The sequence below is a fragment of the Myotis lucifugus genome, unplaced genomic scaffold, assembly GCF_000147115.1.
Source record: "Myotis lucifugus unplaced genomic scaffold, Myoluc2.0 scaffold_202, whole genome shotgun sequence".
Taxonomy (NCBI): Eukaryota; Metazoa; Chordata; class Mammalia; order Chiroptera; family Vespertilionidae; genus Myotis; species Myotis lucifugus.
In genome coordinates, this window is record NW_005871250.1 from 61,801 (window position 1) to 76,957 (window position 15,157).

Consider the following 15,157-nt stretch of genomic DNA (forward strand, 5'->3'; position numbering starts at 1 on the left):
AGCCCTTTATCCAATGCAGATCTGTGAAGCCTCTTGTAGCGGTGCCCAGGTGAGGTGCCCAGGTGAGGTTACCCGGATGGAACAGCTCCTGGGTATCCTGGCAGGTGGCTGTGCAGAGCCTAGACTCCTCTCCCAGGGCACTGATGTCTCAGAAGCTATGCCTCCCCTACCTCCTCCCCCGCCCCACTGCAGTTCCTGGTACATGTTGGGGGCTGTCTTTTAAGGGGTAAAGGCTGCCTCAGGCCTGAGAAGGTGGTGTGTGTTTCATTTTTTTTTATTTTAAAACAACAAAAGCTTGAAATATACTCCGTGACACAAGCAGGCCAGTGAGCTAAGGTGTTTTGGGGCAGCGTAATACACACAATTGTACTAGTATTCGCCTGTGATTGCAGTCAATTTTATGCACTTGAATTCAAGGGCCTCTTGAATTCAAAAGAGAGTGGCAGGAGAAGTGCTTGGTAAACCGCAAAGCCTGTGAGGTATCCATTGTTAAGCTCTGTTGAGGCAGGGCCGCCCTTGGCTCATCACTTGCTGGTTATGGGGAGTCACCGGGCCTCGGGGCATCTCCAGAGCCCAGCTCCCTCAAGAACTGCTGGAAAGCTTGAGTTTCCACCCCGGGGCCTCTGCGCTGGCAGCTCCCTGGGCCTGGGCTGCCTCCTCTGTCTTCCATCTTTGCAGGCTGGTCCCTTCTTATCATCCCAGTCTCAGATTCAGTGTCCTTCCCAGATGGGCCTTGCTGACCCCCCTATTCTCAAGTGGCCACCCCATCTCTCTGACCCATCACCCTGCCGTCATTCCCTCCATTAGTGCTTCTAACTCTGATATCTACCCCTATTTCCCAGGATTTAAGAAAAAACGATGGCAAAGTCTACATGACAGAAAAGTTACCGTGTTAACCATTTTAAGGTGTTGCTCAGCGGTATTAAGTATATGCACAGTGTTGTGCCACCGTCACCACCACCCCTCTCCAGAACTTTCCCCACTTTTCATTTATCTTCCCTAGAGAGTAGCTCCATGTGAGCAGGGGCCATGTCTGCCTGGTTCCCTGCTGTTTCCCCAGTGCCTAGCATGTGCCTAGCATGATGCCCACCGCATAATAGGTGCTCAATAATCCAAGTGAAATAAAAAAGGGCAGTACACAAAAGCAAGAAAAGCAAGAGAAGGCAACACAGACATTTTGTCTGTAACAGCCCCAAGATGAGGCCAAATGGCCTGGCAGCCTCTCACCAGACAACGCTTTGAGTTCTGTCCAGCTCCGGGGGAGCAAAACCAACGAGAGCTACTTTCCTGGTTCCAGGCCCCTTTGCGAGGTCAAGAATGAAGATATCCGATCACACAAGCCACCTGACATCGACACTCACCATTTCAGCACATCAGCTCTACCGAGAGCAACATTTTATCAGTCGCTGAAGGGCAGGCACAAAAATAGACTGCCAGGATCAAATGCCACCCTCAGCTGCTCTCTTGACACTCTCAGGGGCGGCTGCAAAGGCCTTCGCATATGAGGACCCGAGGCTGGGGACCCGGGAGGGGGCTCCTCTGTCACAGCAGGACACAAAGATTGGAAGTGGAATCAGAGCCAGGATTAGGAGAGAAAGGCACCTGACGTGGGCACCAAAAAACTCAGTAATCAAGACAGATCACATTTAACGCAATATCGTAAAAAATAAAAGTCAAAATAAATGCAAGAAAACCCACACATGCTGAGCAAAATTCACAATAAAGATGGGGCTAGTGGTACTGATTTTTCCTTTGGCTTTAGGCGCCTCTATACCCCTGCATGGCACTCTTATTGTTCCTGTCTTTTTTTTTTTTTTTAATTTGGGATTTTGTTCAGCATGGATGTTTTGGCACCCATTGTTATTATTTTAAAATGCTGCATTAAAATGGGATTTATCTTGATTACTGATGTTCTGGCATCTCTGTAAATTTTATGCTTGAGCCAAGGCATCTCCTTTACCTTACCCTAATCCTGGCCTGGGTGGAATGAGACAGTGAGAGTTACTACAGCTGCAAGTGACTAACATGAGATTAGATCACATCCTAGATCACTCCGTGCCTCGGTTTCTGTATCTCTACAATGGGGTCCATAACTCTCTGGTTGTTGGAGAATGAGCAGTCCCAGCCTGGTCCAATGAGGTATTTTGGATGGGAGAGTGTTTGGGAAAACTCTAATATGCTGTAAGGAACTATCATTAAACTTTTATCAGAGGTATAATCAATGATCCAACAGAGTGGTGAGTAGCATTCCGTTTTGCAAAATACTTGCCCTATTTATAAGGAAAGGAATGAAGTTTGATAAAGGAATAGATTTTGCTTAAGAAGAGAGAGAGAAGAGCAGATTCAAGGTTCTCCCTGCACCGAGGACATCCTACCCACCGCCCATCGCACTACTCGGGTCCTGATCCCCTTCCCGAAGTGAAGGGAGGCAGAGGGTACCACTAGCCCTGGGGAACCTGCCCATCCCACACCGACTGAAAGGGGCAGCCACTGACGTTCTAATCGAAGTGTGGCAATCATCAGCTGGCAGGTGCCTTCCTTTGTGGAGTTTGCTCAAAATCGGAGTATGCCCAGGGGCAGGGGCCCTGGCACATGCCAGCCATCCTCATGTGTCAGGTGGATGAAAAAAGACCTGCCTTTGGATAATGAAAAATTTCTGGGAATGGAGAGTGATGACTTTGAATAGCATTGTGGGTGGACTTACTGCCACTGAATTGCCCACTTAAAAATGGTCCAAATGGTAAATTTATGTTGTGTATGTTTTACCACAATAAAATAAAAATAAATCTTAAAAAAGTGCCAGAGACCTAAAAAAGAGAAAGAAAGAAAAGTACCCAGCACACTCCGTCAGCAGGTGTTCTCTGGGGTCCTATAGTGTCCGTGTTCTTGGGTTCTATTTATGTGTCTCTTGCCCTGGCTGGCAGGGGAGGCTGAGGGAGTGGGGCCAGGACTCGGCTGGGAAGCCTTTTTTTTTTTAAACCTGTTAACACTGTTATAAATAACCCAGAAAGAGGCAGAAAGGGGGTCCTGGCAGGAGAGTGAAGGTCAGGCAGCCCCTTCATGGCATTTGAGGAAATGTCATGCTCAATAGGCCAGCATGGTGCCAGCTCACATCTTCAGCCCAGAGCTGACTGTAGCCTTGCCATTGTGCCAGGAGCCCATGGGGTGGCACTGCCACCCAGGAAGGGCAGCCCCAAGGTGGCTGGCTCCTAGGGGATCTGAGCAGAGAAGGGACTGTCACATGGGTGAAAAGGCAGCAGATAGCTAAGGATTCCCCCAGCCCAGTGGACAGGGGCTGAAGTCAGCTCCCCAAGAATCCAGGACCAGGGTTCTGCCACTAATCCACCCGTCTCAGCTCGTCAGCCAACACAGGATCGGACCTGCAGAGAGATGACTCAGCAACATTCAACCCACAACTGCCCCTGCTGAGGCTGCTGCACAGCGTGGGAGCCAGGAGGGGCCTCACAGCCCATCTGGCCCTGTGGTTCCCACGCTGGGCTCCCAGGGGAACCCCCTGCAGGATCTCCACCCCCACAGCCCACCAGGACGTTGGCTTTTGAAGTGGGAGGGATTATGAGGAAGCTGATGAATTAGGTTTTCCATTTTTATGAACTAAAAACCATACAGGGCAACCCATCATACTCTTATTTAGCCTGAGTGAATTGAACATTATGAACTTGGCAAAAAACAAATACATATAAAACCAAATTTCTTTTTCTTTTTTGCATATTAGAAATATGGTGACATTATATTTTGTACATGGATTCTATATCCTCCCATGCCCATGTACTCATAGCTATTATTCATACACACTATTTCATGGGCAATTTAAGGGCTTTACCAGGCTAATTTGAATCCTCAGACTAAGAAGCCATTCCTTCGGTAGGCGGTATCCACCACTCAAAGTGCCTGAGTGGCACATGGGAGCCCAGCAAAGTGGATAATTAAAATCCAGCCATTCTGCCCTGGCCGGGGAGCTCAGTTGGTTAGAGCACTGTCCTGCACTCTAAAAAAATGTTTCTGGTTCGATTCACAGTCAGGGCACATACCCAGGTTGCAGGTTTGATCACCTGGGCGAATACAGGAGGCAACCAATCCATGTTTCTCTCTCATACTTCCTCTCTTTCTAAAATCAATTTAAAAAAAAGAAAGAAAACATATCCTCAGGTGAGGATTAAAAATTTCTTCTTTAATTCACCTATTTTAGCCCTGGCTAGGTGTGGCTCAATGGGTTGGGCATTGTCCCTTGCACCAAAAGGTTGCTAGTTCGATTATGGGTCAGGGCACATGTCTGGGTTGTGGGCTCAAGCCCCAGGAAGGGGTGTGCAGGAGGCAGCTGATCAATGTTTTACTCTCACATTAATGTTTCACTCTCTCTCAATAAAAAAATTACTATTTTTTAAAATTCACCTGTTTTACAGAAGAAGCTAAGGCTCAGGAAAGTAGTATGACTTTACTAAGCAAATGTGAATCCGGACTCAACTCCCAAATTCTTTGCTGCCACAACCTCCAGCCGTCTGTCTATTCAGGTTGACCACAGCTGATAATAACACAGTGAGGCAGGGGAAGCAGGGGAAGAGAGCTCTTTTCCTTGTTCTGAGCAGGTGAATTTGAAATTGGGGGGGGGGGGGGGTCTCAAAGCCCTGCTAGTACTTTGCAAGTCCTTCCCCAACATACCCCACCCAGTCACTGTAGATTGTACGGTGGTGTGTTAGCCACAGCATGAACCCAGGGACTGTCTGTGTCCCCTTAGAATGTAAGCTATGCGAAGGCAGGGTCCCGGGCTTGTCCTCTGTTGACTCCCAGCACCTGGAATAGTACCTGGCACAGAGTAGGTGCTCACTAAACCTTTGTGGGGTAGGTGGGGGCAGGTGGGGGGTGAGTAGAGCCCCCATTTCCCAGGTCAGTTTGGGCACCTCTGCTTCACATTATTGTGATGCCTGCAAGGCCTCCCTCTCATGCACTCCCCTTTACTGGGGTGGGGGGCGGGGGGGCGGGATGTTTCCTTCCCCGTCCATTTATTCCCTTATGGAAATTTCTGCCTTTCCTTTTCCAGTAGTCAGATGATGAGAATCCCAGATCTGTGAGCTCCCAGATAAAGCTGGTGGGAAACAGATTCTCTTGGGCCCCAGCAGGCCCTCCCTGGTCATGTGGTCAGTGAGGGCCAGAGAAGGGAGGCCAAGGAGGCCTGCTTAGCAGACCCCCACTGACTCATGTCCCATGTAGCCACAGGTGAGTCTGCCTTATGTAAAAAAGCATGTCCACTGGGCACATAGAGTAAATTTATGTCAAACAAATAACACGTCTTCTTTCCTTTTTTTCATGTACCAGTGATGTGTCCCGAGGGGTGGTATTACCACAGCTTCACCCCCACCCCCGCCCCAGGGCCAGGTCCTCTGTATTATGCACTAGCGATGGAATTGCAGGCACTGAACTGAAGAAGGGGAACCATCTGACAATGCTTATCACCAAAGCCTGATGGAAAGCAGGCAGGAAGCGTGGCGCTCTCAAACAGAGAACGGTGAGATGTTTCAGGGAGTGAGGTTCCCGCCACCCCAGCACCTAAGTGCCACCTGAACCTGCTTCTCTGCCCTACTAGGTTTCTCCCACCTACTGAGATTGGGGGTCTTGGGGCTCATAAAAACCCTTTATGCTGTAAACTAGACATTCTCCCATTTGATCCTCAGAACAGGGCAGATAAAGGCATTTTTTTCCGATGGGGAAGCTGAAGTTCAGAGAGGGGAAGTAACTTGCCTAAAGTCACACAGCAAGTTAAAGAGGGGCAATACTAGAACCCCGAGACCCCTGACTCCTAAATGAAGCAGTAGTGGAGAGCACTGATTGGGAGTCACAAGCCTGAATTTTCTGCACTATTGGCATGGGGCCTCCCCTTCTCTGAGCCTCCGTTTCCCACATTCCAACAGTGGTCAGCCTTGGAGACCGTGGTCTGTCAGCATGGAGTCTGGGACATACAGAGTCAGCCTGGGATGGCTAAGCATGGTGGAAAGCCTGTGGAGGCGGCAGGCACTGAGGGTTGGAGCGTCATGGTGGAGCGTGTCTGCACCGATGTTGTTGGGGAGGCCGTGGTGGGGAGATCTGCCAGCTCCTTGAGATGCTACTCAAAGCGTGGTCCCTGGATCAGCAGCATCAGCCTCCCTGGAGCCTGTTAAGTTCTGCAGAATCTCATGCTGAGTCCCTGAACTCCTGAATCAGAATCTGCATTTTAACAAGCTCCCCAGGTGACTCACATGCACAGTTTGGGAAGCAAAATATTTTAAATCAGGAGTCAGATTGTAGCATGTGACCTTGGGTCTGACACCTAAATCCTTCGAGCCCCCGTGTCCCCATCTGTAGAGTAGAGATGATGTGTACACCTCCCGGGACCGCTGTGCGGGTTATGTAAGATCACGCATGCCCACAGCTTAGCCCAGTGCCCGGCAGGTAACAGCTGCCCGAATTGCCAGTTTCTTTCCTTCCTGAAAGGCCAGAAGGAAGGAGGCCTCTGCTTCCCTCCCAAGTCCTGCCTGTACATCTGGGAGGTGAGGAAAGACCCCCGTGGGGCAGCAACAGATGGGGACAGGGTGGGAGCAGAGGGAAAGAAGGAGAGGAAAGGAAATAAAGAAGCAAAATAAAAACAAGCAGCAGAGACTGTGTGAATCCCCAGGAGGCAGGCGACATGTGAAACCCAGCGATGTGGCCATTTCAGCTCATGTCTTAAAACTGGGCTTTGAAGCACAGGCAGAAACCAGTGGCTGGGAGGGAGGGATGAGCGAGGAAGGGCCATGGGGCTGTGTCCCTTCAGGTCACACATGACAATGTCTTTCCAGCCCAGCTCTGAACCAGTCCTCTGCATGGCCAGGGCAGACCCGATGCTGAGGGTCACTACAGCAACAGACAGAAGCCGAGGGCTTGGGCCCTGAGGACCAATCCAGGGGACTGTCAACCCAGAGGAGCTGGACAGTGAGGGCTGAGCCATGTGATCTTCGCTGAGTGATTTAACCTCTCTGGGCCTCCGTGAAAGGGAATAATAACAGCCCCCGCCACTGCCTTAGGGTTCTAAAGAGCATTTAATGAGAAGGGCTTTGCATAGTGTCTGGTGCAAAGCAAGTGCTCAAAAGACAGCGGCCATTAGGGAGCTTATTGCATGGGAGTCTTGAAGCAACTGCTGGAACAGCTGCAGCTTCTCTGGGCCGCTGGAGCGTCCTCGCCACCTAATCCCAGGGTAAACTCTTCAGGCTCTGATGGACACCACAATCAACTCGCCCCTTAATGGCAGCCACAGCCTCTGCTTCCACTCCACCTTCTATGCCAACTTTTGGTGGCACTGGCTTCTTTCCACCCTGGCATGTGCCAGAATCTCCCCCCACAGGGCCTTTGCATGTGCTGTTCCCTCTGCCTGGAACACCATCCCCACATGTAGATCCGCTTTGCCTAGTTATCTCCTATCTATTCTTACACCTTGGGGGAAGCTTTCATTGAGCCCCAAAGACCCGATGAGGAGCCCTACTTCACCTGGTCTCAGCCTTCTAGAGGTCCTGAGCCTTCTAGAACCATCACAGTTGGTCAACATTTATTTGCATGGGCATTTGCTTAATGCTCACCACTGTATTCCCAGCACCTGGTGCAGAATAAGTGCTTAATAAATACTTGGGGAGTGAATGAATAACCCCATTCTCTGGCCACCACCTCACCCCCACCTCCTAGGAGGTCCCACCTTCCCTCTCACTTGATATCCTAGGCCTTAACTCTCCACACACATGGGGCAGTGCCCCATGCTGCCTGATCCTCAACTTACATCCATGACTGGCAGGCCCAGCACCAAAGATCCAAATGTTTCTAGATCTGATTTTCTTGAAAGCAGCGTTGGGCCATGGCCAGGGGAGATGTGTGCTGCCAGCCTCAGCAGTAAACGCTGATGAAGCTGTCTGGGCCAGCTAAGCTGAGATGAGAAAATGCCAAGGTTTAAAAGCACCGGAACCCATTTATTTATTGTTGTTCTTGTGCTTCCAGGCTATTTTAAGCTTCAGATCGATCTGTTGGCCCTCCTCTCTCTAAATATCACTCCAGAAACACCGAACATGCACCTGGCCTTACCTGTCAGCCTCAGCTGACCCCTGCCCCATCAGACACACAACAACGACACCAGCAAAAACGGGGGCCTGTTCGCATGTGCTACCTGCCTCTGTGAGGGGTAAGTGCTTTCACTGAAAGTCCCCAACAGTCCTCATGGGAGGTATTATTAGCTGCTTTTGAAAGATGGGGAAATTGAAACTCAGAGAGGTGAAGAAACTTGCCCAGCGTCACACAGCTGCAAAGTGCTAGGATTGGGATTCGACCCCAAATCTTTCTAATTCAAACATCAGGCTCGGTTCCTAACCACTCGGCAGGACTGCTTCCCTCATTCCCTGCCAAAGCTCCTCTGACGTACTGTGGGTTTTCTCATCTGGCCCATGCCCTTCCAGCTACCTGCAAGGACCACACCACGGTCAAAGCCACCTGCCCCATGTGCATTTCCATGGGAAGATCACCAAGCGGGGCTGTTAAGAAAAAAGGGGAAGTTAATGTTATGATCCTGTCTGTACTTTAAAAAAAAAGAAAAAAAACATAGATGGAAGGACAGATGGATAGTTTAGATGTTCAGAGATTACTGCTAAAAGACCACACAAGGAAATATTAAGAGTTCGGCCACAGGAATAAGGAATTGGTTGGAGACAGTGGGAGGTCAACGAGGAAGCCCCCAGCCAGGCAGGAGCCCCAGGGCCGGGGTCAGTGTCTCAGGCCTCTGGGGTCTCCCCCGACACTGAACCTGAGCCTCTGATGAGGTGGGGGCATGGATGTGCTAGTGAATGAATAGCTGTTTTGCTTTCTATCTAGGTCTTTGGCCTTCTGAAGACAATGAAGTTGGAGACTCTATAATGGAGATTAGGGGTGGGGAGGAGGAGAGGAAAGCTGAGAATCGGAGGGTAAATTCAGCTCCTGGAAGCCTGCCCAGCGCTCGTTCCTGGGAAATGACTCAAGCACCACTTATGCCAGCAGACAGTCCATTTGGGCCCTGAGGTCACCAAACCTTGTCATGGTCCTGCTTATTAAATATAGAGGCGCGTGAAATGAAGCTGCCACTCTGGTGCTGGGGCTCTGAGGAAGGGACAAAGAGTCAGGGATAGGAGGCTGAGTCTGTCCCCTAGTCCCCGGTCCTGACTGCTCACCTAGGAAGCGTTGGGCTATGGCTACACCGAAGGTTGGACTTGGCTCTTGGTCTTGGCGGGAACTTGGTGACGGTCCCATCTCTCCTCCCAGGCAGCAAGGCGGTCCCTGCCCTCCTCAGCACCCAGCCCCTGCCTGAGAACCTCTGAAAATTTGGCAATACTTGGCCCATGATAATCACTATCCTTTGTTCAGCCTCTCTTGGGTACCACGCATTTTGCAGTCATCTCATTCATACTGTATAACAACCAAGTAAAGACAGGTAGACACACTGGCCAGTCCATTTCACAGATGGGGAAGCTGAGTGCCAGGGATGGTAAGTAATGTGCTTGAGAACCCGCAGCTAAGTTTGTGACATTGGAACTGGACCAAAGCAGCAGCCAGGCAAGAGCTTCAACTAGAATCCCATTGGCTGAAGCAACGTGGCTGCAGGCAAGCCACCTGATAGCCCAAAGCCTCAGTTTTCTCATCTGCTCAGAGGGCTGCCAACAAGGAAGCATGAGAATCAACTGAGCTGAATCATGCTTCTCAGTCTCTGCTCACATACCTACTGGGGGCACGGGGGTGGGGTGGGTGGGTGGGCTGAGAAACACTCAAAGACACAGGATGCCTCTTCTCAGACTTCCATTTCCCTCCCACAATAGAAAATTAAACATTTTCACTAGTAAGGAAAACTATCTTCTATTATTAAAAAACACAAGTGTATTCTAGGAACTAGAATGCAAACGCTGTATTAACTTTTTTAGATAAAATATGAATGGTTTTTGTGCTGTAGATTCTGCTTACATTGGTTGTGGGTTTCACTGATGGGGCCACTGTGGAGGCAGTGACAGGACTGTTCGAACATCGACTTTGGAATCAGAAAGATCTGCCTTAATGTGAGCTCAGTCACTCACCAGCTGTGTGACCCCGGCCCTGATACTCAACCTCTTGGAGCCTTAGCATCTGTATCTGTAAAATGGGAATAAGATCATGCTTTACAGCAGGAATCCTTAACTTTTTTTGAGCCATAGGTCCCACTGGCCATCTGGGAAGCCTAAAATAAAACAGGATTACAAAGGAAGCCAATAATATTAAAAAAAACATTCATAAACTATTAAAAAGAGTATATTTATGTTACAGTAATACAACAGGCTTCCTTATTGCTGTAATATCTAGTAGCAAGTGCAATGATCACCTGTAATTTCAAAGTAGCGATGAACATAAATAGTTCTAGATGTCTGAAGTAACTAATGCGATATGAAAATATCTATGATTTCCATTAGTGGCAAAAATCACAGGTACCACTCATACTTTTGTGGTTTGTCACCTACATTCACAATGAAAGGAAATGCTAAATTTCACTTAGAGGTTAGCGAAAATAAAGATGTAATATTTTTTTTCCATCCAAGTTCACAGACCCCCTGAATTCTATCCGCTGGGATTGGCTGATGGACATGAGGTTAAGAAGTTCACTGTAAAGCATGTTCACATGCCTGGCATGCTCTGTCAAGGTTCTTCAGGGCGAGCTGGTTCAAGTTATGCCAGCGTCTGCCCCCAGACACAATAGGGCCCAAGGTTCCACCTGCATGCCTTTAGGAGGCTTCTAGGGGAGTGGCTTGAGCAGCCTTGAGCCCTTCGGGAGCTCAGGGAGGGATGTGGGTCATGCCGGCCTGTTGGGTGAGGCCCTTAAAGCTAATCCAGAAGCTTAGGGCTGGAAGAGGGTTAAGCCCCAGTTAGATATACACTCAGGCTGTCTCAGCTCAAAACAGGCTGTGTCCTGCCTATGTCCTCAGCTGCTCCTGCAAAAAAGCCATTTAAAATCTGCCTCTTTGACACCTCCACTTGGGTGGTCTATTGGCATCTCAAGCTTATATCCAAATGGAATTCTATTTCCACCCAAGGCAATGTCTCCTTCAGTCCCCTCCCTGTCAAGTAAATAGCACAACCTTCACCCAGCTGCTCAGAAGCAAAACAGGATTCCTCTCTCCCTCACCTTCACATTCAATCCATCAGCCAGGCCTGTCCACTTCCTCTCCAAAGTATTCTTCTCTCCATCTCTGCTGTCACCATACTATAGCTCATGCTGTCATCATCTCTTGCTTAGACTCTTACAATGCTGCCTAATGGGTCTCCCACTTCCATACCTGTTCATCTCATCTCAAGCTGGTCTCTCCTAAAGTAGCCAGAACAACCTTTAAAAAATGGAAATCAGACCATGTCACCCCACTCCCTATTCAAAACTCTTCAAAGACTCTCCAATTGCATGTAGAATAAAATCCAAACATCTGGGGCTTACAAGGCCCTTGCCTATCTTGCCAGCATCCTCTCCAGCCACTTTCTGCCTCACTCACTATGCCCCCAGCATCTTGGCATTCTTTACATCACAGCTTAAAAGCTGGCCACTGCCCCAGGGCCTTTGCACAGGCTATTTTTGCATGGCTGGCTTCTTCCAACACTTTGACCAAAATGTCATGTCTTCAAAGAGGCCACCCCTGACCACTCAGGGCCACCCCTCCCTACTCTGGGACACTCTCCAGCACATGGCCATGTCTTATTTTCTTCACTACCCACATCACTGAAATGCTCTTGTCCATCTTTTCATGTTTGTTATCTGTCCACCCCCACATGCCTGGACACTCCTGACTACCAGGAACTAGTCTGTCTTGCTTCCTACTCTATGTTGGCACATATTAGACACTCTTCGGATTTTACTGAGGGAGCTTATTTTGCGTGGGAAATGGGCTGGGCTCTTGACACGCACTGTCATTTAATCTTCACAGCTGCTATTATTTCCATTTTACAGAGAGAGGAAGAAACTGAGGAGGCCCACGGAGGTTCCTCAGCTGGTTGAGGTCTGTCTGAGGCCGAAGCCAGGTTCTTAATCACTGCAATATACTGCTTTAAAAAACAACCTTCCAAAAATCATCCCTCAACAGAAGACAAGGGAAGGATGATTCTACAGAAAGATGCAGAGGAGCAGGGCTAATGCGATGGTATCCCAGGTCTCATGATGCTGTGGCCTCATCCTACTCAGAAGCCATTCCCTCCTGGCCCGCTCTGCCTACAGGAGCCGCTGGCAGGGATGTGGCACCCACACCTGGACTCACCTCTGCCTTCAGTGCCCTGGAAAGTCCCCACTCTCCTTTCTCCTCACCTTCCTCTTCCAGGACTCTAATCTCCAGATCGGGTTTCCAGAGCTGTGGAGTGTCCTCTTAGGAAATTCCCTAGTCACACTGGGGCCCAGGAGGCCGCAGATGGAACCCTAGAACTGAATGTAGGAAAAGACCTTGACAACCACTTAGTCCCACCTCCTCCTTCTGCTTTAACCAAACAATAGCTGCAGGTACTTCCCTCTGTATCTCCATTTTACAGATGCAGAAACTTGAGGCTGAGAGGTGTGCTAACGTCCCTGGGAGACACCCAGGTAAGTCAGTCTTTGAGCTTGGATGTAACCCAGGAAATCTGACTCCCTAAGCTGTGACATTTAACCCCCATGCTAGAATAAAAACAAAACCCTTTTTTGCCTTAGCCGGTTTGGCTCAGTGGATAGAGCATCAACCCGCAGAGCGAAGGGTCCTGGGTTCAATTCCGGGCAAGGGCATGTACCTTGGTTGCAGGCTCAATCCTGGGCCCTGGTCAGGGCGCATGTGGAGGCAACCAACTGATGTGTCTCACATCCATGTTTCTCTCTCTGTGTCCCTCCCTCTCCCTTCCACTCTCTCTTAAAATCAATGGAAAAATATCCTTACGTGAGGATAAACAACAACAACAAAAAACCCTTTTTGATTCAGAGCCTCTTCAAAGGAGGCACAAGTGCCAGAATTAGAGAACAACAGAATGAAAGGGGCCCTTAGAACTGGTTCTACTAGTAACTCTCCGATTTACCATGGGAGGAAACTGAGGCTCACGCCTGCCTGACGCTGCTTCTGATGAATGCCCTGAGGCCCTGGACACAAGGCAGGGCGTAGAGGTGGCACGCTGGGGGGTGGGAGGCACTGACCCCCGCCCCCAAGACCCACTCCAGGACTGTGCACCCCTGGTGCCTGCATTCCAATCGGGTTACAGCAGGAAGGGCAGGTGCTCAGCAGACAATGCTGCATCCACAGCAGGCGGGAGGCAGCTGTCGTGCAGGAGCTGGTCTTCAACAGAACTCCCTGTTTCCATTTTAGCCCTGTTGCTATGGGATGGGCCAGGAGGGGACAGCGGCCGCCTTATGTAGGGCAACGCAGGAACCCTTGCCCCCCTTCTCCTCATGCACAGGCAACGGACACAGAAAAGACAAAATAAGCAACTGCCCTTTAGAGGCAAACACATCTCTTTGCCATTTTCCTGCTTAGAGAAGTGTGTGTGTGTGTGTGTGTGTGTGTGTGTGTGTGTGTGTGTACGCGCGCAGGCCTGTGCCCTAAGAACAGAGTGCTCTGGCCTGGGTTTGAGACTGAGAGCTGCCACCTATGCTCCCAAACCAAGTCCTCTTGCCTCCCCAGACCTCAGTTTCCCCATATGGATATGCAAGAGTCAAACTAGACACTGTCCGATGTCCTTCTCGGACTTAACATTTGATAATTCTATGAAACCCACACAATCCGAAACCTTTCCCACTCAATTAAAGCCCCAACACATGAGTGACAAGCCATTAGCCAGTCTTTCTGCAAGTCCTTCCCCAAGAGACTTCACACCTCCTGGTCTTGCTCTAACTCGGGCTGAATTTTAACCCTTCCTTCATAACTCACATCATCAGGGGGTGGCAAACATTTTCTGTAAAGAGCCGGGTAGTAAATATTTTAGGCTTTTAGGGCATAAATAGCGAGCTGCTCAGCTCTGTGGCAGCAATGTAAAAGCAGCCACAGACAACATAGAAACAAACGGGTGTGACTGGGTTCCAATAAAACTTTATTTACAAAAAGACAGGCAGCTGATTGAATTTGGTCCTGGGGGCCTTAGTTGTGAAACCCCAGAACCATTGTTTTAACCACCACCCCCTCAAGGCAGTCCTTTGCCCTGACACAGCACTGCTCCTCCCCTTGGGGCCCTGGGGTCTTCAGAGCTGCTTGTCTCTGCCCTTCGGTCATCACCTCTGGCCTTTGGGTTCTTGGTTTGCACGTCTTCCGGCTGTGGGCCTGCTGTCTTCGAGTCCCACTTCTCTCTGCTTGGGCGCCGTTTCTAATTTGCAGTGGACTGGTCAACCAGATCTCCGAGCTGAGGCTCTGTCTAACCCAAGAACCAGTGGCCTCTGAAGGAAAAGAAAGCCCGTAGGGAACAGTGCCTGTCACCACCGTAGCGGTTTTGGCTACCACAGGCTCTTCGCTAGAATCTGAAGGCAGAGGCTGTGGGATGAGATGTGTCTGAAGGCATGAGGAAGCCGGGCTGTGAGCTGTCCTCCCCACAAACATCTGTTGCATGGATGCCAAGTGCAGCAGTGCAAGGGCATTCTTTTCAACAAGGGGCTACTTATGCTATTATTAATGGAGCCCTGGGAGTTTCAGAAGACAGAGGATGCTCTGATGAACCAACTTCCTTCAGTCGTTCCCCTGGGACTTGTCACTATAACCACTTCTCCCTTCTGACAGGAAAACATCTCCTATGAGTCAGGGGCTTCTCCTGGCAGCCAGAAACCACTCTCCTGCCCAAGGAGACCCTCCCTACTGCCTCCACCCAGTTCTCAGGAAGAGGATGAGGAAAGAGCAGGCAACAGCAGCTGCCCCCGCAAGGCTGTCCTGGGGGAGATCCAGCAGACCAGCAACCCCGAGGGAGGGCAGGGAGGGCACACCCACCACCAAACCCAGTGGCCTGGACTCCACCTCGCCGCTGACTGCATGAAGCTGAGGATGTCCGGTCCCAACGCTGTGGTCATTGTCCTTTTATCTGCACGTCTCTGAAGGTCTTCAAAGAAAAGGCACGTGAGCTTTTTCCACGGAGCCCCGGGGCAGATCCAAGACACCAGTGGGGGGAAGTCCTATTTTTCCCATGCGAG